Source organism: Prunus avium, chromosome 1 (assembly GCF_965620075.1).
Source record: "Prunus avium chromosome 1, drPruAviu1.hap1.1, whole genome shotgun sequence".
Taxonomy (NCBI): domain Eukaryota; kingdom Viridiplantae; phylum Streptophyta; class Magnoliopsida; order Rosales; family Rosaceae; genus Prunus; species Prunus avium.
The window spans coordinates 16474481-16496912 of record NC_142284.1 but is presented as its reverse complement, the minus strand read 5'-3'; the positions used below and the strand labels follow the sequence as shown (position 1 = coordinate 16496912).

The following is a 22432-nucleotide window of genomic DNA, read 5'->3' as shown; positions in this document are numbered from 1 at the left end:
AATAATAGATGTTTTGCAGAGAATTCTCCCTTATATCTTTGTATTGCTATCATGGAGATATTTATACACAATGTAGAAAGGGTAACTATTAGTTACAAACAAGTATACAAAACCATGGAGCATTTCCAGGATTTGTGTCTCCCTAAAACATGGAAAATGTAAACATACCTAACTAAGACTTGCCTAACTATGACTTGCCTAATTATGACTTGCCTAACTTACTTGCCTAACTTACTTGACTAACACTCCCCCTCAAGTTGGTGCAAAGATATCACGCATGCCCAACTTGTCAAGTGAGGCATAGAAAACTTTACTTGATACGGCCTTTGTCAGAATGTCGGCAAGTTGGTTTTCCGAGTTTACAAACGGAAACTTAATTATACCACTTTCAAGCTTTTCTTTGATGAAGTGTCGGTCGACTTCCACATGTTTGGTACGGTCGTGTTGTACTGGGTTATGTGCTATCTCGATAGCAGCTTTATTGTCACAGTACAAGTTTGTAGCTTTTAAGGGTTTAACTCCAAGATCCTTCAGTAATCTCCGTAACCAGAGCAATTCACACACTCCTTGAGCCATTCCCCTGAATTCTGCTTCAGCACTTGATCTAGCCACAACTTTTTGTTTCTTACTTCTCCAAGTGACTAAGTTGCCACCCACAAATGTAAAGTATCCAGATGTAGACCGTCTATCTGTGATGGATCCTGCCCAATCAGCATCTGTGTATCCTTCCGGGTACATATGTGTATGTTTGGAGAACATTAATCCTTTTGCAGGGGCAGCCTTCAAGTACCTCAGAATCCGAGTTACTCCATTCATGTGTGTCTCACTCGGTTGATGCATAAACTGACTCACCATACTTACAGCATAAGCTATGTCGGGGCGTGTGTGTGACAGATAGATCAGTCGCCCAACTAACCTTTGATACCTTTCTTTGTCAGTGGGTACTTGATCTGGATACATCCCTAACTTGTGGTTCTGCTCAATAGGTGTGTCAGCTGGCTTGCAATCAAGCATTCCAGTTTCTGTTAGCAAATCTAACACATATTTTCGTTGGGATAGAAATATGCCATGTTTTGATCTAGCAACTTCTATGCCAAGGAAATATTGTAACTCACCCAAGTCCTTCATCTCAAATTCACTAGCAAGGAGCTTCTGCAGATTCTTCATTTCTTCATTGTTATTACCGGTAACCACCATATCATCAACATAGATGATGAGGGCCGTCAGTTTGTTACCACGACGCTTTAAGAATAAAGTGTGATCCGAGTGACTCTGAGAGTATCCAAAACGCTTCATGGAATCAGTGAATCTTCCAAACCAAGCTCGTGGCGACTGCTTGAGCCCATATAGTGATTTTTTCAGCTTGCAAACGGTGTTGGGACCGAATGTCGTAGAGATCCCTGGTGGTGGTTCCATATACACTTCTTCTTGCAAGTCCCCGTGAAGGAACGCATTCTTTACATCATACTGCAGTAGTGGCCAATCAAGATTTGCAGCCAATGACATTAGAACACGAACAGTGTTGATCTTGGCAACAGGTGCAAATGTCTCATGGTAGTCAATTCCATATGTTTGTGTATACCCTTTGGCTACTAATCGAGCTTTGTATCTGTCTATGGATCCATCAGCTTTGTATTTAACAGTGTATATCCACCGACATCCAACTGGTTTCATCCCTTGTGGTAACTGAACCATCTCCCATGTAGAATTCTTTTTCAGAGCTTCCATTTCAATTGCCATTGCTTCAGCCCATCTGGAATCTGTTATAGCATCCTGCCACTTATTTGGAACACATACAGTAGATAATTGATTGACAAATGATGCATATGACTTTGACAATCTATGAGTTGAAACATGGTTATTAATGGGATATTTAGACTTGGCAGCAAGGTCAGGACAATATTGAGGTTTGGGTTTTCCTCTAGTGGTCCTAGGTGGGAGAGTGTATGGTATAGGATTAGGTGGTTCGGGAATTACCTCGAGTGTTTCTTCATCACGAGACGATTGGTCCGATGGTTGAGAAGAAGGGGTTGTATTTTGTAGTTGATCACAGCAAACATTTGGATTGTCATCTCCGGGATCTTCACCAAATAAGAACGATAATGTTTCTGTACCTTCATTGCTGTCCAGATATCCAGTTTCAAGTCTCGGCGACCGGTCGCTGGCTTCTGGGCGACCGGTCGTTTCTGAATCTGTACAAAAGCGACCGGTCGTTTCTGGAAGGCGACCGGTCGTTTCCGGCATTTTTGACTCTGTGAAAAAGCGACCGGTCGTTTCTGGAAGGCGACCGGTCGTTTCCGGCATTTTTGACTCTGTGAAAAAGCGACCGGTCGTTTCTGGGAGGCGACCGGTCGTTTCAGGACGATTTTCAGTGTTGTTGGAGCACGACGACCGGTCGCTGAGGTCCGGGCGACCGGTCGCTTTTGAACAGACTTGATTTTCTTCTTGAGCCTTGTTTTCCTTCTCTTCATTCCTCCTCTCCCCCTGAAGAGAAGGGGGCGTAACATTTTTAAAGTATGATAAATCTTCATGGAATGTGGCATCCATAGTGACAAAGAGCTTGCGAGTAGGAGGATGGTAACACTTGTATCCTTTTTGATTTGATCCATACCCAACGAACGCACAACGAATGGCACAAGGGTCCAGTTTACTTCTTTGATGAGATGGAACATGAGCATATACAACACAACCAAATATGCGAGGAGGCAACTTGAGGACTGTAGGAAGAGAGACGTGACGAGCCAAGGTGTTCAGTGGAGTTTCAAACTTCAAAACACTACTAGGCACTCGATTAATGACATAGACTGCAGAAAGGAGGGCATGTCCCCATAAGTAGTGAGGGACCGATTGATCCAGCATGTATGCACGAGCAACCTCAAGTAATTGTCGATTCTTTCGCTCTGCGACACCATTTTGTTGTGGAGTAAAAGGTGTGGAGGTTTGATGAATGATGCCGTGGTCTCGAAAAAATTGTTCCAAGACCTTGTTCACATATTCCCCACCATTATCAGACCGGAATACTTTGATGGAGGCTTGGAATTGTGTGGTAATCATAGCATGAAATTCACGGATTGCAGCGGAAACATCACTTTTATGAGCAAGTAAGTATACCCAAGTCATGCGAGTGCAATCGTCAATAAATGTAACAAACCATCTTTTGCCATTGGAAGAGACTTTAGCAGGACCCCAAACATCAGAGTGAACCAAATCAAAAGGAAATTCTGTCTTATTATCACTTAAGGGAAAAACAGTTCGATGGCTTTTGGCCAATACACAGGTTTCACACTGAAACTGGTGATTATCTAAGCCACGAAACAAAGACGGAAACAAACGTTGAAGATAGCCAAATGATGGATGCCCTAGACGACGATGCCAGAGCAAAATCTGGTGTTGATTTCGAGCTTGTGAGCTGGAACTATGAGTATGAGCTGCCCTTGGTGGTGGAGATACCGTCAAGGAATACAACCCCCCTCTTCGTTTACCATGCCCAATCGTCGCGTGAGTCGTGAGGTCCTGAAAAATACAATGGGAAGGATAGAATGTGGCATAACAATTATGTGAGTCAAGTAATTTTCCAACAGACAGCAAATTGCAATTGATGGAGGGAACAAGTAGTGTATGAGATAAAGATAAGGAAGGGGAAAGTGATATAGTTCCTTCACCAGCAACATTAGAAGGAACTCCATTGGCACTAGTAATGTATGGATGACAAGACTTAGAAGATAATGTGGAAAACATAGTAGAGTCAAAAGTCATATGATCAGTGGCACCTGTATCAATTATCCATGTAGTGGGTCGTGTACCTGATTCGGAGTCAGAAAGTAGAGTGGAAGATGGAGAAGCATCGGTAGTTATAACACATGCTGCCTTGGGAGTTTTGTTGCGGGACTTGAGAGCATCCCACCACTCAGGATAACCATGAAGCTTAAAGCACTTCTCAACAAGATGATTACCACCACAATGAGTGCACTTCTGAGTTCCCTTTGCATCGTCAGTTTTGGGACCCCGGGGGGGAAATCCGGAGGACGTACGGTGTGGTGGTCGATAGGGCTTGACGGCCATTGCACTTCCCCCGCCAAGCATGGAGGATTGTCGGTTATCTTCTTCTACCACAAGTGCATAAGCTTCAATGACTGCTGGAAGCGGGTTCATAGCAAGAATCCGACTACGAACGGAATCAAAGTTGGGATCGAGTCCTCCCAAAAAATCGTACACACGTTCAACTTCAAGTGCTTGTTGATGAAGAGCCACATCATCGGGATTGGTATGTTTGCAGGGACGGAGGCTGTCAATTTCCTGCCATATGATGTGTAACTTTTCATAGAAGACATTCACAGGCTCACCATTTTGAGAGGTGGTGACGGACTGGCGACGGAGTTGGTACAACTTGGAGCTATTCTGAGTAACAGTGTAAGTCTTCCGAGATGCATCCCACACCGCATAAGCCGTTGAGCAATGGTCAAATAAGGCACGTACATTTTTGGTCATGGAATTGAGGAGCCATGACTGCACCAAACAGTTGTCTTCATCCCAAGTTTCATAGCTAGGATCATCAATGGCAGGTGCAATTTTTTTACCATTAATGAAACCAGCCATACGACGAGCAGTGATGGCCAAGCGAACACTACGAGACCATGCAGGATAGTTGGACCCATCCAACTTATCAGGAGTAATTTGAGAGTAATCATGAGAGGACCGGAGTGGTGGAGTTGTGGAGTCGCTTTTGGTGGAGTCGATCTTAGAGGAGTCGGCAGTGGAGTTGGTGGTGTCTTCCATGAGGTAAATAGGTGAAGAGATTGATGCTGGGAAGAGGAAAAATTGGTGCTGGAAAATTGGTACAGGAAAGAGGTAAAGAGATGCAGCGGAAGATAGCTTAGAACTTCAGCAAACAAGAGCACAATTTTCAGCAAAGTGTAGAGGCAAGGCAAGGGTAGAGGTAGGAGCAATACAGCAGCAAAGTATGAGCAAGGGTAAGTAGAGATTAGGCAAGGATAAGGTTATGCAGAGGCAACCAAAATCGATTGCTCTGATACCATGTCAAATATAGTGTAATTGAGAGAGTAAAGAGTGAGGAATAATAGATGTTTTGCAGAGAATTCTCCCTTATATCTTTGTATTGCTATCATGGAGATATTTATACACAATGTAGAAAGGGTAACTATTAGTTACAAACAAGTATACAAAACCATGGAGCATTTCCAGGATTTGTGTCTCCCTAAAACATGGAAAATGTAAACATACCTAACTAAGACTTGCCTAACTATGACTTGCCTAATTATGACTTGCCTAACTTACTTGCCTAACTTACTTGACTAACAGAATAGGAGTACAACTTCAGTGATGATGAAAGGGTCCCAAGGTAGCAGCATTGCTGAAGTGATGAAAGCAGTTTCGTTTTTGCCTGGTGCAGGGCATGGGAGCCATTTGTGGTTGTTTGCAACTCGGTTATTCCTAAATCAAGAGAAAAGAGAAATGTTCACAACTATGGAAGATCCTAACATCAAGCTTCAATGGCTGAACTATGAGCTTTCTGAAAAATAAGCTAACTGCACTTTTATTATGATCAACCTTTCAATGTCTAACTGCACTTTTATTCTGGTGAAACTGTGAGTAGATACTTTGGTAAATTACTTGATATTGTATGCCTTATGGCCGTTGATATCATAAAACCATTGGATCTTGAGTTTAAGGGAGTCCCCGAAGAGATATTGAGAGATTCAAGATATATGCCCCATTTTAAGGTAAAAATTGGATACAACAATTTATCGTTTGTTTTATGAACAAAGTAATATTTATTGAAATGTTTCTCTTTTTGTTTGCAGGATTGCATTAGTGCTATAGATGGAGTACATGTTAAAGCCTCAGTACCTCCTGAAGATCAAGTACCATATATTGGCAGGAAAGGAATACTGACTCAAAACATAATGGCTGCTTGTAATTTTGATATGCAATTCATATTTGCATGTGCAGGTTGGGAAGGCACTGCACACGATACAAGAGTATTTTTATCAGCGTTACGAAATAATGCTTTAAATTTTCCCAAACCTCCAAATGGTAATGTTTCAAACATGTGCATATCATTAAACTTCGAATTTTCGCACTTTCAAATTATATTATAATTAAACATATCTTATTGGTTACAAGAAAATATTATCTTGTGGATGCGGGTTACCCACAAATGAGCGGGTATTTGGGACCATATAAAGGTGAAAGGTATCATCTTCCAGATTTTCGTAGGGGTACTCAACCAATAGGTTCTAGAGAAGTATTTAATCACGTACACTCTTCCCTTAGGAGTGTTATTGAATGCACTTTTGGTGTATGGAAGAAAAAGTGGAGTATTTTACGAGACATGCCAAGCTATCCATTCGATAAGCAAGTGAAGATAGTAATTGCAACTATGGCACTTCACAACTATATAAGGAGGCATGCCCAACGTGATATTCATTTTGACAAAGTGAATGACAACCCAAATGCAATGGAGATGGAGGGTGATCCACAAGAAGAATATCATATGACTCAAGGGCCTGGAGCACAAGAACTAGAAAGATTAAGGAACAAGATTGCTGCAAGTTTAATGCATGCATCTTCTTAGACAGTTTCTTTATTTCCATTTATTTAAGCCTAGTTTCAATGTTTTTTTTTATTGCTGGAATTCAAACCTTATTAGGACAAAGGATTTGTCAAAAAAAAAATATTTATTACTTATTCAATATGAAGGATGGTGTATGAACCTACTACCGTGGTGATCTCTTTATCTTTATTGGAATTTATTCAACACATAATTATCTTTGTTGGAATTTATTCAATTTGCATTTTTCTTTTCTTTAAGCAAAGATTAATGTAATTTTTAAGGAGAAAAGTATAAAAGCACTTTACAGTTTTATTTTTTACCAAACAGATTAGTGAAAAGCACTTTCAGCATCATGTCCATTTTAGTCATTATAAATAGTTACAGCACTTTTACGGTAAAATTTACCAAACGCTCTGACATTACTTTTCATACTCACAGCACTTTTAAAATTACAGTTTACTAAACGTTTAACTGCTTTACTTTACAGTTGATTCTTTTTAAAGCACAGCAGAAGCAGCTTTTTTTTAAAGCGGCAGCAATCCCAAACTAGGCCTAAGGTCATTCAAAGGCTCCTGATTAGACACGAAAGAATGAACTATGCTAATAATAAAGTGCTTAACATGTCAAGCCTTATAAAAGATCCAATTTGACTAGTAGCCAAATCAATTTCTTTTTATAGAGATTAGTGAAATCAAGCATTATCAGTTTCTTCCGTAGAGATTGATGTGTAGGTAGCTAAACTTGGACTTCTTATGCGTCAATCATTCTTAGAGCTAGTTTGGCATTGTTGTGCTTTTAAAAAAAAAAACTGCTTTTGTTGTGCTGCAAAAATAATCAGCTGTGAAAAAAAGCAACTAGGCGTTTGGTAAATTGTATTTGAAAAACTGCTGTGAGTAGTCAAAGTGTTTGGTAAATTTTTATCAGAAGTGCTTTTAATATGTATAATGACTGAAAAGGGCATGATATTGAAATTAATATATATGTTGTTTTACAATACATTTATAATTTTTTTTTTATAATCCTAATAGTAATATACAATTATTAAAAAAAACTTGAGAAGGACAAAAGGCCCCTTTTCTCCTTTTTCTTTTTCTCTCATTTTTTTTCTTCTCCTTTTTTCTTTTCTGTCAACCCTTCTTCTCCATTGTTCTCTATTTCTCTCGTCAGCCTCTTCTCTTTTGGCAAGAAAAAGAACTAAATGGAGAAAATATAGAGAGAAATGATATGCTAAGGATAAAGTGCCACCATGTTTATTCATCCCTTAATCTTTGGTAAAACCACCTATTTATAGGCTTACAAGATAGGAAATTGAATACCACCATTTACAATATACCTATAAGTTACAAGCACTAATTACAAATACTTAGTGCATATGTTACATAAAATCCAACGGTGGAATACTAAGAGGTATGGTGGTCATCCACCAACTCATGCATTTACAACACCATCTCTTTTTTTTTTTTTTTTTTTGAAAAAGTGATATTCAAATTCATTCAACAAACCAACAGCCCAAAGGTACAGCAACAAAGATTAAAACAAATCAGCCCTTTTTTTGTCAGAACTCTTCCTCTTCCTCTTGCTCTCACCCATCAATTTTCTCAATAAGATTTCATTGAATTCTAGAGAAATTCATGAGGCTCGCCAAGCCAATTGAACTGCGACAAAAGCACCCAGATATCTTCAGTTAGGACCCCCATAGCAAACTTTATATTCTTCAAAACAGCCTGAGCAATCTTGTGAGATCCAACTACAAACTGAACTAGCGCGAGCCTTATCTCAGCAGCCAAACTCAGACCCTCCAATAGAGCCAAAGAATGAATTTGATCAAGACAGCTTCAGGTAGCCCCTCTTGTCGATTGAGAGGATGAAACCACAAAGAGGAATCGAGATGGAGAGTGCAATATGAGATTAGGTTGTGAACTTTTGATCAAGAAAAAGACAGGATAAGGCGTGTAATTGTTTAAAACAAATAAGGCCACTTCCAGCAGAGCCCGAAGGCAAGGGCTGGGGGGGGGACTTTAGCCCAAAAATCGATTCCAACAGCAGAGGTTGGCCCAGGCAAGTTGTGGGGGCCACGAGCCTGGGCTAGCCCGAAAGGGGAGGGAGCCCGAGCAAGAGCCCACGGGCTGGATGACGTAAGCGCTGACATCAGCACGGGAATTCAAAAAAACGTTAAAAAAAACTTGCGCCGCGCGAGTGCAGCTTTCCGCCAACAGCTATAAGCCACATGGCGGCTCCTGGGCTGTCCATTTGTTTTTGTCCTCTAATCCAAAGGTAGGGAATTTTTTGAGCAAAAAAATTATGAAAAAAATTAGAAAAAAATTAAAAAAAATACTAATTTTTTTTCTATAAATACCAATCGATACTCTTCATTTTTAACAACAAATCCTCATACATCTTCTCCTCCTCCAACTATTATTCACTTTCTACTCCATATTTTTTTCACTTTCTCCTCCATATTTTTTTCACTTTCAAGTTTAATTTTTCTCTATCATATTATGGCTTTTTCTCAAGAAACCGGAGGGTCATGGAGCATCATGGAAGATGTCTTGTTGTGTGAGTGTTGGGTCCAAATTAGTCATGATCCCATATCGGGTAATGAGATGAAATTCAGTCAAATGTGGAAAAAAATTCATCACGAATTTGTTGAAAGATCGGGTTCCACCTGTACGGAAATGACATTGTCTAGTCGGTGGAAAATTCTCAACAAAGAGTTGGAGAAATGGAAAGATGCCCTCACAAAAGCGATGGATAACCAAAGAAGCGGGGAAAATCTTAGCGATGAGGTAAATTATTTGTAATTTTCATTTTATTAATTTTAATTTAAATGTTTATGGCAATTTGTATATTTTGTTAATATTTCTTGTATTTCCATATTTATTTAAATGTTTCTTGCAATTTTATATTTTGTTAATATTTCTTATATTTCTAATATTTATTTAAATGTTTGTTGCATTCTCTATATTTTGAAAATATTTCTTGGATTTTCATTAATATGTTTATCTTTTTTGCATTACCAATATTTTTTTTTTGTATTTCTTGCATATTCATTTTTTTTTTATATATAGATTGTGCAAGCTCAAATGTGGTATGTTGTTATTGGACAAGGGAAAAAAAACTTTCAACCATACCCAATGTTGGGAGGCGGTGAAGCATTGTAAGAGATTTAGCATTATTCCAACGACTCCACCAGTGGTGTTAAACGAGACGCCACTCCATGATTCACAAGCTTCGGATTCGCCTATGGAATCCCCTATGAGTGAAGACTCACCCATTGAAAGAGAGCCGAGGCCAATTGGGAGGAAGGCGGCAAAGGCAAAGAGAGGAAATAATTGTACCAGTAATGCCTCTAAATTTTTGGAGGAAATTGCAAGGCAAAGCGCCTTGAGAATTGAAATAGACAGGAAAGCCCAAGAAGATGATAGGGCAATGCAAATAGAATTTGCTAAAGAAAGGGAGTATGCACGCAAAGAAAGGGAGTATCTACGCAAAGAAAATGAAGACAAGAAGGATCGGGAAACCATGGCCATGGATACAAGCCATATGTCTCCTGAAACAAAACAATTTTGGAAGCTCGAACGAAAGGCTATTATGAGACGATGACCTTTTCGTGATGATGGACCTAGCAACACGGATTGGTTAAATGATGGAAACCCTTAAGTTAGTTTGCTTGCCTTTTCATTTCATTGTATTTTAATGTTTTGTTTTAAAAATTAGTTGTAATTCATGTATTTTATTTTATTAGTAGTATTGATTTTCTTTGAGTTACCAAAGAAACTATTAAATAAAATTCCTTTTTATTCAAAACATTCCATACATAAAAAACTAACCACAACCAAAGCATTAAAAATATAAAAACAAACAAACCACAACCAAAGCATAAAAAAACCAAACATAACTAAACATAAAACATAAACATTAAAATCTTAAAAAACATCTTCACTTCACTTCATTCACCGTCTGTCGGCTGCGCAGATCTCACGGCCTGGGGTTCCGGGCCGAGGGGATGTGCGTTGACATGTGGCTTCCTGCTTTTGGATACGGTGTGGTTGTGCGCGGGCGTGCCAGCACGGTCTACCGTGCGTCGAGATGTTGATGTGGATAGAATGGTCAAGTGGTGCGCCTGTTTGAACTCGTCTTCTAATCAAACAATTGTAGCCGAGAGAGGAACTGATCTCGGCTGCAAGGTTCACGGCCTGAGCTACAAGGCCGTTTAGGGGTGGTGCTGATGGTGGGTTTTGGGCGGTACTCCGGCGCGCTGCTCAGTGAGCGGCGGTCGTATGATATATGGGGTGAATGAATGAGTAACAGAGATGGTGCTCCGGCGCCTTGAAAATCAAGGGTCGTATGATATATTGATGAATGAATTTTCCTTACAAACTAACACTACTCCTAGGAAAGCAAGTAAAGATATTGAAAGTGCATTACAGGAAAATATAATTTGCTCCGTGGGAGGCTTTTGTTAGGTGTTTGAACCCTGTGAATGTAGCTTGAGCCTTGTATTTATAGGAAGAGTTCTTGGAGGAGTAATCGAGGCTAAAAATCTGCATGGTGGAGCCTGATTAGAGCAAGTGGGTTGTCCAATCGACATTTGGGATCGTGAAGTATGGTGGTGTGACCCCATAAATCCCGGTGAATCTCGGCCGCCGCCCTGATTGTGGGTTCTGCGCTTCTGGCCGTGGAGACGCATTTATTGTTTCTGATAATTGGTGACCCAATCTCTCAAACTATACGAATTCTTGTGAGAATGTCTGCGTCTAATCATTCTGATTCCTGTCACCAAATCCTGACTTCAATCACTTCCCACCTTCCCTCGTGCATTAAATGCTTATTCGTGGTCAGTGGGTTTGCTACCATAAACAGAGGCATTGCTTCATTAAATGAAGCGTGGGACCCTGCTGCCACTTGATGATATGACCTTAGTGCCTTTGGCCGTGATTTTGTTCGGCTTCGGCCTCGGCCTATAATCAAGGCCGAGATGATCATGCCTTCACAACTTTTCCTTTGCTTTTTTAGGAAGGCCAGACATCTTGGCGAAACGCCGCGTTTTAGCCTCACGAGCAAGTGTTAGGGTCGAGAAAAGGGGCTCCTTCGGTCAGTTCTTGGCCGTGATTTATTAGGCACAAACACCGTCATTGCCTTTCACCGCCCATAAATGCTCCATTAAGTCAACTTGAAGGCGTTCATGAATATAGGACAATTGCATCTCCGTGTATCGTTCAATCATACGGTTCATGAAACGACCATCTCTAACCAATGGTTCATGCTCCAATGGTTCTCCATTTGACCCTATGGGTTTTTCATAAATTCTTGTCAAGGCTGTGTTCATGGGATCCGGTTCGTACACCTCTTCAGCCTCGTAATCATACTCATCCTCCACAATCATGTTATGGAGGATGATGCATGTCATCATTATGCTCCTTAACACCTCCTCATCAAGCATACGCGCCGCACCCCTAATGATCGCCCACCGAGCTTGGAGGATACCAAATCATCTCTCCACATCTTTTATGTAATTCTCTTGATATAAGGCAAATAATTTTTGTTTCTAGGTTCGGGGATGCGGAACTGTTTTCACAAATGTTGTCCACCTCGGGTAGATGCCGTCAACTAGATAATACCCAGTCTGGTTGACGGTATTGTTGATTTCATAGGTGATTTGCTGGAATTCTCCTCTCAAAACATCGTTGAACACCGGGGATTGACCTAGCATGTTCAAGTCATTTTGAGATCCAGCAACTCCGAAGAAGGCGTGCCAGACCCATGTATCGAATCCCGCAACGGCTTCAAGGATGATACTTTTTTGGCCTTTCCGATTCCCATAATCGCCTTGCCAAGCAGTTGGGCAATTCTTCCATTGCCAGTGCATGCAGTGGATGCTACCAATCATTCATGGAAATCCTCTAGCTTCGGCTTTCTGTAGAAGTCGTTGCAGGTCCCTGGGCGTAGGTTAGTGCAGGTAGTCCCTGGTGTACAGAGTTTTGACTGCATCACAAAATCTAACCAAACTCTCCAAAGCAGTGGACTTCCCCATCCGGGCAATCTCATCCACTTGATCAGTAGATGCACCATACGCCAACATTCGTATAGCAGCTGTGAACTTTTGTTAGGGAAGCAGTCCCAAAACACCAGCACAATTTCTCTTTTGAACAAAGTATTCATCATAATTGCAAATATTATGCATGACTTTATTGAACAAATGTTGTTGCATTCTATATTGCCCTTGAAAATGAACATCAGAGTACAGAGAAGTTGGGATAAAACAATCTTCCATAAGATTCTTACCCCGAGAATGCCTATGTCTGTCAACATTCGGGCCACGGCCTTCATGTGAACCATGACTGCTCTGGTTTTCTTCATCAAGCAAAGCCACAGCCATGACAACTTGCTGATCTAGTTCTCTCTGCACCCTTTTGCTTGCAGCTCGTCTACACCTTCTTTCTCTTATTTCTCGTTCTTGCCTCTCCAAGACCTCCTCCATGTCTGCCATTGAGAATGGAATATGGAATCTAAAATCTAAAATCTGAGAAATGAAATTTTTGAGAAGATGTAGTGTGAGAGGTTTGCAAGCTGAGCCTTAGTTTTATAGAAAAATTTAGGTTGATAGACATGACACATGGCGCAATTTTATAGGGTGAAAATCTTATCCGAAATTTGAAATGCTGATGAAATTTATCTGAAATGTGAAATTCAAATAAAAAGTTGAAATTCAAATGAAATTTATCTAAAATTTGAAATTCCTATGACATGTGGCGCAATTTTATAGGGTGAAAATCTTACCCGAAATTTGAAATTCATATGAAATTTGAAATTCAAATGAAAAGTTGAAATTCAAATGAAATTTATCTGAAATTTGAAATTCAGATGAAATTTATCTGAAATTTGAAACAAAAATTTATCTGAAATTTGAAACCGACAATCTTATCTGAAAATGTTATCCGAATATTTTATCAGAAAATCTCATCCGAAAATATTGTCCAAATAAATTGTTTGGGTAAACAAATTTGTGAAAAAAACAAAAAATTGAATAGTACTTGCCCTTTGCCATGGCAACTGCTGGAAGTGCAACTTACTTTTTGCAAGGGCAGACACTATTCATGTGAATCGTGTCAGCCCTAGCCCCCCCCTTGCCATGCCAAGGGTTTCACTGCTGGAAGTGCCCTTAAAGCCTCTGCATGCTTCTCTGCGCAGCAGTTTTTAGAAGCACCTTCAGACTTGCTTTGAAAAACTGTTGTGGGTCACCCCCAATTTTGAAAAAAAGCAGCCTACTTCTACTTTACCAAACACCTAAGAGCACTTCCAACAGTGAACCCTTTGCCATGGCAGGGGGGGCTAGGGTAGCTACTATTCATGTGAATAGTGGCTGCCCTTGCAAAAATCAATGTGTGTTTCCAGCAGTTGCCATGGCAAAGGGCAAATACTATTAATTTTTTTGTTTTTTTACAAATTTTTTTACCTAAACAATTAATTTGGATAATATTTTCGGATAAGATTTTTGAGTAGAAAGTGAAAAAAAAATATTGAGTAGAAAGTTAATAATAGTTGAAGGATAAGAAAATGTACGAGGATTTGGTGTTAAAAGTGAAGAGTATTGGTTGGTATTTATAGGAAAATTTTCATTAATTTTTGGGTTTTTTTTTTTTTTTTTAAATTTGAATTTTTTTCATTATTTTATTGCAAAAAAAAAAAAAATTTCGAGGGCTGACGTCATCCCAAAACTTAGGCTAGACCTCGGGCTAGCCTTACCCTATGGCCAGCCCAGGCTCATGGCCCCCACCTCCTGCCCCGGCCAGCCTTTGTTGTTGGAAACCCTTTTTTGGCCCAAACCCCCCAGGCCCCCCCCCCCCCCCCACCCCAAAACCCAGCTACTGGAACTGCTCTAATGTGTAAAAAATTTAAAAATAAGTTGCTTCTAAAAGAAGCACTGTACTCCCAAACGCGGGCTTAATTGTAGCTTGCATAGATATTTTTTCACACATTTATGAGTTTGGCTATTTTGAGCTGGAACAACCTTTCTAATAATAATTGCACGACATGTGATAAGTTCATATTTTCCCTATCTTTTTAATATGATTTTAGATCATCCACAACCACAATAGGCTCCCTACACCACATCTTTAAATAAATTTTAGGGAGGAATTGAAAAAATACAACTCCAACCATGCTCCCTATTCACCTCCTAAAATAAGGAGACCTCTAGGAGCTCCTAAATCTGAGGAGAGAGAAAGGACTCCTAGTAGCTCCCTATAATTTAATGTTGCTCTATTTAATGAATATTTCAAACCTTTAATTAATGTTAACTATTTTTTATATTATTTTTTAATAGAGATTGACCAATTAAAAAAGAGTTATAGCATTTATGACTCCCTAAACTAGAGAGCATGATCAGAGTTTAAATTTTAAAGAGAGCTCCTAAAATAACTTTTATATGTTTTTAGCTAAAATTTAACAAAAAAATAGAGAGCATGATTGTGGATGCTCTTACATTGTTATTTATCATAGTTTGTTGATACCAAATACAAACATGGCCTGAAAAAAAATCCCAATAACCAACCCTTGTTACTTAAATCCATCTTCAATGGGAGCGGGTTAAACCTAATATTTAACATTTTAGCTCGAAATCATTCTCCAACCATGTATACAAAGGGGCAATAAAACTAGTCCAGGCAAAAGCCCAGGCAGAATAGCACCCCTCCTATTGCCTGGATCCAATTTTGTGGAGCCCACATACCAAAAGCAGCAGTCCAAAAGCAATTTGCAAAATTACCCACTTGATGGTGGAGCTCATAGTCAGCTGCGTCAGATTTCAGAATCTCCTTGCCTGTGACACGTGTCACGCTCTCCTCATGTGACCGTTGCAAACCAATAGTTCACTTTGAACTGCTGGTATTTTTTTTTTTTTTTTGAATTCTACTCCAACGGCTATTTGATCAATGGTTGGGAATTTTTTAGTGCAAATCCAACTGTAAAAATTGAGATCCAACTTCTGAAAATTAAATCCTACGGTCAAAATAATATTATTAATTTATATAAACTAGATCCAACCCCAAAACTCATCCCAAACTCTACAAATAGTCATCCATTCGTTAAATAATCTACCAAATTCAATATTATCCTTTTCCCTTTGTTAATTTTGTTAATTCTCTTTCCATTGTTGTTGAAGATGGCCCCAAAATCCCAAAGAGGTGTGAATCCAGAAGAATATGAGGCATTATGCAAAGGGGTGGGTTTCTGTATCTGAAGATGGGGCAATTGGCATCAACCAAGCAACCGATACATTTTGGGTTCGTGTGCACCAAAAGTTTTCGGAGAATGATCCGGGTATAGCTAGACTAGAGTGTTGAACTCCATAGGCCATTGCTTCTCGGTTCAAAACCATCAACCAACAATGCTCTCTTTGGAAGGCATGTATGACTAAGGCCAATGCAAGGCAAGAAACTGGATCTAATCTTGATGATGTGGTAAGTACCCCTTTTATTCAAGGCATAAATTTATAATTATAATTGTTTTCAAGTATTAGCTTACTTTTTCTTTTAACTCGTAGGACATGCATGCAAAATCACTTTTTTTTAATGATAATAAGACTCCTGGAAGGCCTTTCATGTTGTACCATGCTTGGCAAATCTTAAAAGATTGCCCAAAGTGGAACGACCTATTGGAATCTCCCACACCAATAGTCAGAGATTCTTCCATTAGTGGCAATACAGTCAATTTCGAGGAAGATTGAGTTGATGTGCAACAACCCACTCCAAGGCCACTTGGACGAGATAAACAGAAGGTTGCAAAAGAAGAAAGGGAAAGGAATTGAAAGATCCATAAACATGAGTTCAAACTACATGGCTGAGTTGATTCAACATGGAAATGATTTCAAGGAGGATAGGAGGCGAAAGCTAGAGCTCCTACAAGCGCAAAACAAACTTATCGAATCTCAACATGCTTATCAAGTCCAACAAGATAAGGAGGCCAATGAACAGAGGATAATGTCCATGGACCTATCCAAATTTACTCCAAGAAAGAAGAAATATTAGGGAATAAGCAAGATGAAATTATGGAGGCCCATATGAATACAAGATCCCTGTACATTCCATAAGCAAGACTATTATCCAAGCCCTCCACATGGTGGCTATTAGTTTATCTCTATTTGTAATTATTGTTGATCTTTATTTGTAATTGCCATTGATCTTTATTTGTAATTGTCGTTTATCTTAATATGATTAGTCTTTTTTAAATTTCAAGGATAAATCACATGATTAATTAAAATCAAACAATCACTTTCATAATTTAAACACACAACATAATTTAAATGCATAGCTCATTGCACTTCTCCTTCACATCTCCAAAGGTGGTTGATCAAATTATTTCGTAGATTGTTATGCACATATGGAGCACGAACCCTATTATGACGGACCATGTAGTCCGAGATAGTTTACATGTCTTGGTTTATATCATACGTGATACTTGGCTCAAGCTCATATGAAAGTCTTGCTCTTATTATTCTAGATGTTCGTGGACAATTATCATCATCATCAGATTTTGCATCTAGATCCTCATACTTATCCTCAACAATCATGTTGTGCAAAATAATGCACGTCATCATGATTGAATAAAGTTGTTCCTTGCACCACATACGTGCAGGGCCCCAAACAATTGCTCATTGAGCTTGAAGGATTCCGAAGGTTCTTTCGACATCCTTTCTATACCCTAAAACCCTGAACCCTAAATCCAAGTGTCATACAACGCCACAACCTCTAGAACAACAATTGGCTTATGCTTGTGGTCGGTAAACTAGCCTGCCCAAGCAATGGGGCAATTTTTCCATTCCCAATGCATGTAGTCAAGACTGCCTAACATGCATGAGAATCCTCTGCGATTAGCCTTGTGCGAGAGCGTATAAAGGTCAGTCGGATTTGGAGATCAGAGGTACCATTGGCTATACAAGGCTTCAATAGCGGAACACAACTTTCGTAAACATTCAAGGGTTGTAGATTCACCCAATCTACAATACTTGTCAGTGGAGTCTGTTGAGCCCCCATATGCAAGAATTCGAAAGACGGTCGTTAGCTTCTGCTCTGGGGATACACTTTATCTTCCACAAGCATCTACCTTCATGACAAAGTAGGGCTCATGTGCAACAACATCATTCATGATGCGATAGAAAAGCTCTTTTCGCATGCGGAACCACCTGCAAAAGTCGACTAGGGATAGAGTGGTGGTTGAAGGACATCGTACTGATGTCGGGCCCACTTACTAAAGAGGGACAAAACTTTCTGCCGAAATTTCAGCAGAGTCTCCCCCGAAAAATTGGACATTTCCCAAATTTTTAAACTTGCCAAGACACAATATTATAGTCCCAACAACAGCATGCACAGGGTAATAACATGCAATTTACATATTAGGCCTCCAGCCTTACATTCAACCCTAGCATGGTCGATAACAGAGCATATCTAAAGAAATTTAGTTTAAAAACGAAAAAAAAAGTTCAACAAAAGAGAAAAAAGTGAAAATTTGTCCTACCTAAAGACGGGGCTCGGAAGTTTGGGTCTCGGCTCGGCCGCTCAATTCAAGTCTATCTACTGCCTAGGGGCGCAAAACAGAAAATTGTGAGTGGACAAAAATAAAGTTTTGTCACGTTTAAAATAAACATATAATAACCCCACCATTTGGAAAACAATGCTAAAAACATGCATATTCTGGTGTGTGTGTGTGTGTGTGTGTGTGTGTGTGTGTGTGTGTGTGTGTGTGTGTGTGTGTGTGTGTGTGTGTGTATGTGTGTTGTAGAGTGGTAGTCCCCCAGTTGGACACCTCATCCCTAGACGCAGGGTAGAAAGGTGAAACACTACTACAAAAAATGAAAAAGACGACCAGAAAAAGACGACGGCAAAACATAAAACCGTCGTTGTGTTTAAAAGGACGACAGTAACAAAAAAACCGTTGTGGATAAGTGCCTTAAACAACTAAAAAATGGAGGTACTGTTGAATATTTTTTTTAAACGACGCACACAAATAAAAAAGCGTCGTCTTTTTAAAAAGGTTTTCTTCAGAGTTAAAATCTGACCAAAAAACAACGACAGCAGGCATGAATCCACCGACGTAGAAAATAAAGACGACAGTTCACCAAAAAACCTGCCGTGTTAACTCCTAACTAAACACGACCAACTGTTCTTTGTCCGCGTCATATAATATAATGGAATCCACGTCGGTATACTACGACGGTGCCTTCTCTGTAAACCGTCGTCTTAATTTTTATTTCTTTTTAAGATTTAATTATTTTTTAATTTTGGTAGCCTACGAAAATTAAAATGAGATCCCAAGAGGTATGATATCTTACCTTTGAGATCTTTGGATCCTGATCATAATCGAACCACCAAAGTGAGAAAGACAATATTTTAAATACACAAAATCCAAAAAGAAACCAGAACTGAACTGACCACTGCAAACTTTGAGAAAGACAATGTTTTGAAAGAGAGTGATGATGTATGTGTGTATGTGAGAGAGGAAGACGAGCCTCCAAAGAGATCAGAAGAACTTGGAACCCTAAATGAAAACTGAAACTGAAAGAAAGAGTCAAATTATACAATAAATCTTTAAAACTCACGGCGGTCCTTATACACATATCGCCGTCTAATTGTAAAAAACCACGTTGGTTATTCTATAATGGATTCCACGTCGTATAATTTTATGGAATCCACGTCGTATAATGTAAAGGAATCCACGTCGGTATATTACAAAAAAACGACGTGTTAAACAATATACCATGACGCAAGAGATTAATTTATCGACTTAATATTTTGGCGTGTACTACGACGGTACCTACAACACTACTGTCGTATTTATTTACCACGTCCTAAGTTCAAATTACCGTCGTATTTTTTCTATTTATACGTCTGCCTTCTCTGTAAACCGCCGTCTTATTTTTATTGCTTTTTAAAATTAACTAATTTTTCTTTTATTTTGGTAATATCTTTCTTAACACAAAACACAATTTAATTCTCAATCCTCAACAACATTTTCGTCTTATAAGTTCATAGAGAAATCGCAATGGGATGCCTTTGTAGCTTCAAGGTTATCCCCAGATTTTGAGGCTGTGCATTCTGAGCAGAAAAAGAGGAGGGAGAAATTGGAGTACAACCATAGGTTGTCTAGGAAAGGGTATGTTGGTTTGGAGGACCAATTGATAGAAACCATGCCCGGTGAATAAATCGATTGAGCTCTTCTATGGAAGAAGGCAAGAGAAGATAAAACAGGGAACATCCCTGGTCCAAAGGTTGCAGAGAAGGCAAAAATAATCATAAGTCTCACTAACTCTGTTCTAAATTTGAAAAACAGAGTGTTTTATTTTCGTATAGACGTCGCACGTTTAAATAACCGACGTTATAAAACAAATACCACGACGGTTTTTATTTACCGCCGTTGTAAAATGAATAGAACGTCGGTTTTTGAATAAATCAGACGTCTATATAGAATTAATACGACGGCTTAAATTCCGGAGACAACCGTTTTGTTTTAAGTTTACTCACGCACACACTCTCCCTCTCTCTGTCTATTTCACTGAAATTTGTGGTGCACAATTTCTGGAAAAGAATGCATATTTCAATATAGTTTTTTCACTTCTTCATTAGAATATATATACAACGACGGTACTTTTGTGCAGCTGTATGAAATTAAGTCCTACGTCTGTTTTTTCAATAGTCCGTCGTCTTACTTTAAATACTACGACGGTCTTTGATTTATATTTTAATATGTTTTTATTTTAAATATACGACGGGTTTTTATCTCCCGATGTTGTAAATTATAAACAACGACGGTTTTCTTAAATTACTGATGTGTGTAAATTAATACTACGTCAGTAATTTAAGAAAACCATCATTGTTTATAATTTACAACGTTGGTTTATTTATCTGTTTTACCCTCTGCTCAGTTTCTAACCATCTCTCTTGCTCTCTTTTAGGATGATTTGCAAAAGCAAGTCTCCAAAGGCACTCTGACTGTCTTCGGGACCAATGATGTCTTGACTCTTGCTTTGGGAACCCCCGAGCATGGTGGGAGAGTCAGAGGAGTTGGTGCTGGCGTTTCCCCAACTCAGTTCTTCAATTTGCCGAAACAGCAGAGAGTGAAATTTGGTGACAAATTGAAGGAAAGTGTGAGGGAGGCAGTTAGAGAAGAGACCTTGAGGATTGAGGCGAAGTCAAGGGAAACTATAATGGAAGCAGTCAGAGCAGAGAGGGAGGCTATGTTGGCATATTTCCGTCAATTAGTTCCTAATTTTGATCCCAGCCTGATGCTCAAAACCCCAATTTCTCCAATTACTCCAATTACTTTACCCCCTCAAGATCAAAGCCCAAAAAATCCAATGTCTGATAAGGCAAGCTGCTCTGGGGCCACTGGTATCAGACCCCTAGCTTTGGGATTAGAAGATCCAAAGCCTAAAGCTGATACTGCTGGAAAACAGCAAGAGGACACGGTAAAATCTCTGCTATTTTCTATTTCTGCCTTTTAAATTTTAAATAGACATCGCTCTTTTTAATATCCAACGTTAACATTTTAAACAACGACGGTATATATTTACCGACGTTGGAAAACAATAATACGTCTGTTTCTTCAGGGAAGCGTCGTGTTTAGTTAAATACCACGACACTTTTACTTGTTTTGCAAATTATTGGACATTAAAAATAACGGCTGTGTTTTTTTCCGTCGTCTAACTCTTTAATAAACCGTCGTTTATTTCATGAGGCATGAACTACATTTTAATTAGACGACCTTTCTTTAGTATAACGACATTATAAATTTCACACAACGACGTTTATATTAGAAACCTTTCTTTAGTCTATAACCTTTCCTCCGTCAGTATTTACTAGAAACCGTCGTTTATATTATATACCACGTCTGTTTTTTGGGTTTAGTTACAGTCGTTTATCTTAGTTCACACACAAACTAACTTATATTTCTTTATTTATTTCTTGTAACAGGATCTCCCAAAGCTAGACATGCCACCTCCTCTGTTAGCCTTATGCCAACATGTCCAGACCAAGTTGTTGCCTACTAACGAGGCTGTGACAGTTCACATGCCCAAGAAAGTGTTTGGCTTTGAGCATGATACCTTCCTCTTACCTGATGATATTTTGCAGTTTGGTTCCATGGTTGAGATTGGAACCACAGTGATATCAGTATACATGAGGTAATTCTAGAAATCTCATTTTGTTTTACATTTCCCTTTCTTTTAAATTAAAATCTTATTTAATTGACTTTCATATATTTAGGTTCCTATTTGACTATTTAAAAATGGCAAATATGGTAAACCTTGTTGGCCTCATGGACCCTGGGCTAGTCAACTCTCAATCTAGATCTCTATCAGACAGAACAAAACACCTGTCAAACTGCTTGAAAACTGAAGATGGGAATCAATTTTTCTTGGTCCCTTATAATCCAGGGTTAGTATTTAAAGTATTTTCCTAAGCTTGTAATATTTTTCATTGTAGTACTATTTAACCTATATGGATCATTATGTGTAGGGGTCATTGGGTGACGGTAATTGTGAGACCAGCAACGGAGACTGCCTATTACATGAATTCACTGCCAAAACGCTTAGCTGACGACGACATGAAAAGTATAGTGAATACGTAAGTTGATTTCTTCTTATCTAAGATTTTTTTCCTTTAGAGTATTTGAATATACGACGGTTTTTAATAATAACGACGGTAAGTTATTACCGACATGTTAAATAATTTATTACGTCAGTATTGTCCTAAAAACGTCGTGTTAATTTAACTACCACATCGTTTGGATTTTATTTAAGAACGTTTTAATTTTTTCTGTTCAATTTTTTGTTATACGACGTTTTCCTCTTACTGACGTTATAAT

At 39.0% G+C, this 22432-nt stretch overlaps 1 pseudogene; it reads left to right on the top strand.

Annotated features, from left to right (window-relative positions):
• The first annotated feature begins 9072 nt into the window (after positions 1-9072).
• On the top strand, positions 9073-10234 carry LOC148297421 (uncharacterized; annotated as a pseudogene).
• The last annotated feature ends 12198 nt before the right edge of the window (positions 10235-22432 follow it).